Here is a 3,339-nt window from a genome sequence, read left to right on the forward strand (position 1 = left end):
GACACTGACTACTTGATGACCTGCTCCAGGGGTCCCCCTCACAGCACACAGACTGCTAGGCTCACCCCAAAACCATGGGGTGAGCAGGAAAGGAGATCCATGTGGAAGGAAGACCCTTGGGATCAGCTTATCCCGAAGGTCTCACAGGCAGGTTACCAGAAGGATCCCTCTGGCCGGTCCCAGCCTCCATCAGCTGATTCCTGTCTGCCTGGGACTCCAGCCAGAGTTTTCCTGCTACAAGAGTGGAGTTTCTGGTGTCCTTTTCCAGTTCTAAGATGGCTCCCAGGCCAAGGGGCGTCCTATGGGTTTCTGAAGTGTGCAACCCTACCACCATAATTACCACACGTCATGCCTCTTTCACAAAAAAAGTGTTTTCGGCCAAGAGTGTGAATGTGAGAGGTAATCTGCCAGACCTCAGTCTGTTGCAGAAACCCAAGGCAGTGTTATACAGACTCCCTGAGTCAGGCTCATTTCCCCCTTCAAGGAAGAAAAATATGGTTTGAGCCAATGTTGGCACACGAGGATTCAAGACCGAACCCTTCGATCTACGTCAGGTGTACCTACAGGCCTGGTCCACCCCAGACAGACACAAGAGCATTACCCCCTCATGGGTCGTCCCCGTCCCAGTCCTTACTACGTGAGGCAGTCCTGCCTCCAACCAGACAATCAAAACACCAGAAATCCAAAGTTCAAAGGATACATAAGTCCCTCCCACCCACCGCCATGCCTGTTTTTTTTTCTGCTCCGACGGCGGTCGGAACGCTGGTGCTCCCGGTTCCTGCCTCTGTTCCGGTTTACTTCTGGATGGCTTGGCAGTGACGTGAGTGTTTCTTTTGCATTTTTAAATGCTTATGATGTTTGTCTTTTCACTTTCTCCCGGCGCGGCCACTCCGGTCCTCCGGTCGGCCACGCTCCCGTTCTGGGGTCAGGACGCTCCCCGTTCATGTGCTGGGCTGGGGCGGGGAGCCCTCCTGGTGGTCAGGCCCCAGGTCGTTCCGGCGCTGGTGCTTTAGTGCATCGTCCGGCCCCCGCGGCCATGTTCTTTATATGTGGCTGTGGGTGGAGACTGCGGGGCTGCCCTTTTTGTTTCTTTTTCCGGTCTCACATGAGAGATTGATGTTTGGGGCAGTGTTTCATGGAGGTTGCTGGGAACTTCCTTTTTTGGTGTGTTGGGAGTTTCCTGTGGGGTGTACTCCTTTGCTCGCCATGTGTGTGGGGACTTCCTCTACGATGCATCCAGGGAGCTATAGCTCATTGGTAAGTCTTGTGCCTCTGGTGTCACAGGCTCTCACAAGACAAGGCTTCAAGTCCAGCCAGTGCTGTCAAAGGGACTTGAGATGTTGAATTTTCATGCTGTGCTTTAAAAAAATGCATTCTCTTTGTCCAGGCAGCATGATGTCCTGGAGCTGCAGCGGGGTGGTTCTTTTGCAGTTTTTCTTGGACTATTTTGCGCTGTCTGCGCTGCTGGTGCATGCGGCTAAGCCACCTTCTACTGTTGGTGGGGTTGTGGACATTTTCCCCTGTTGGGGTATGCGTTCAGGGTTTGGTGGTCCATGGTCTGGTAGTGCTGGGTCATATCCCTGATTCCTTATCCGCTGCGGGGTTTATTCCTGTACTGGCTGCAGTGTAGCCTGGCATTGCCATGCAGGGTATTCCTTGCTCTCTGGGGACACGGGTTCGCCTGGCGGTCTTTGTCACCCGGTATCCTCCTGTTCTTCTTTTTTACTCCTTCTCCCTCTTTGTCTTCGGAGGCGGCTTCCTTGGAGGTCCGGGTTGGGTGGTTGGTGGATTACGCTCTTGAGAGTTCGTATGTTGCTTCTCCTTTTGGGGTGCGTGCTTGCTCTTTTTTGGCCTGTGCTTCGCAGGTTCTTTTCTTGGGGTCCCTCCTTCCTGTCTTGGCCCGGATGGTTGGGCCTTATCCTCGGCTACCGGGGCGGCGGCGGCTGGTGTGATTTCTCTCTGGCCCGTGCTTTGGTGCTTTGTCACTACCCTGGCGCCTTGTCCACTGCCTGCCTTTTTTGGATTCCATTTGGTTCCCGGCCTCTGCGACGCCCTCTGCTGCCCCTGGGTGTCAGTCGCATATGTTGTGCCCAGGAGGAGTCTCCGTGGCATGGTGGTTGTGTCTCTTCCTGTTCAGGTTATGTGTTCCACTCCTGGTGTTGGTCTGCTTGAGGGTCCCCTGTCTCCTTTGTTGACCTTGTTGCGATTTGGGAGCTCGGCTCAGTTGTTCCTGGCTCGTTGTTCCGTTTTGATTTCCGAATGGTGGGTCCTGTCAGCCATTGCTCTTGGTTGCCGGTTTCCATTCCGGGCCGTCCCCCTTTTAGGCTGTTTTCACGGTTGCTTCGTTGTCCGTTGGCACTGTGATGCATTCTGCCATCTTCTTTGGCATCGGCCTATTTTTTGTCACTGTGCTCTGTTGTGCTGGCTCCGGTGATGGAGCGGGCCGGGGGTCCTCTCCCTCTCTGTTCCTGGTCCTGGCGCCCGTTGGTTCCTTCAGTATGGTTCTGCCTCCCGGGGCTCTGGTCGGGTTGATTTCGCTGGGTCCCTTTCAGTTGAAGTCCGGCATTCCCCTCTTGGGGGATTTTTGGCTTCCCTGGGTATGGGAGTCGCCTGTTTTTTGCGTTCCTGTCCATCCGGCTGGTCAGCGGTTTCCTGCGGTTTGCAGTGGTTGGGTTCAGTTTCCTGTTTTCAGGTGTTGCCTTTCGGCCTCTCTCCTGCTCCGCTGGATTTTTCCATGGCGCTGGCTCCTGCTGTGGGGATTTGCTGTCCTGGTTCCAGTTTCCTGGTTTTGTATTGGGTCTAGCCCTTTTTCGTTTGGTTCCTGTTTGGGGGCTTCAGTTTCTCTGGCTTTGCAGGGGGCTGTTTTCGCTGTGCTCACTTCGACGGCTCATATGCAAATGATTTGAACTATACTGAGAGGATTGGCGTGTCCCCTGCACAGGGATGACACACAATTTCATGAGACGTTCCATATATCCGGATCTGTTCTCTGCCCTGTTGGCTCTTCTGTGGGTCCTGCTGGGTCACCCTTCTGGCCCGGCTTGGGGTTGGTAGTGGGTCGGAGGGTGGTGGATGCCTTCATGGCTGTGGTTCCTTGGGCTCTCCTGCACCTCGTGTCCTTGGTGTTTCTTCTGTTGACTCGTTGGGTCCTTTTCCATGCTGGTTACAGGGCTATGGTTCCTCTTCCCCTGTTCTAGTTCCTTCTTTGGTCTGGTGGCTTTGCTCTCTCGACCTGGTGTGGGGGTTGCGTTTCTGCTCCCCTCTCTCCTCCTGTTGTCCTCGGACACCTGTCCTTGGGGTTGGGGGCCCCGTTGGAGTTCTTGGTGGCCGGCTCGTCTG

General features: G+C 54.8%; 1 non-coding gene across 1 annotated transcript; it reads left to right on the forward strand.

Moving 5' to 3' along the window:
- Positions 1–2,870: 2,870 nt before the first annotated feature.
- Positions 2,871–2,978, forward strand: LOC144771218 (U6 spliceosomal RNA). Its single transcript, XR_013599173.1, has one exon. It is a non-coding gene; the product is annotated as a U6 spliceosomal RNA (small nuclear RNA).
- The last annotated feature ends 361 nt before the right edge of the window (positions 2,979–3,339 follow it).

The sequence above is a fragment of the Lissotriton helveticus genome, chromosome 7 (assembly GCF_964261635.1).
Source record: "Lissotriton helveticus chromosome 7, aLisHel1.1, whole genome shotgun sequence".
NCBI classification, from domain to species: Eukaryota; Metazoa; Chordata; class Amphibia; order Caudata; family Salamandridae; genus Lissotriton; species Lissotriton helveticus.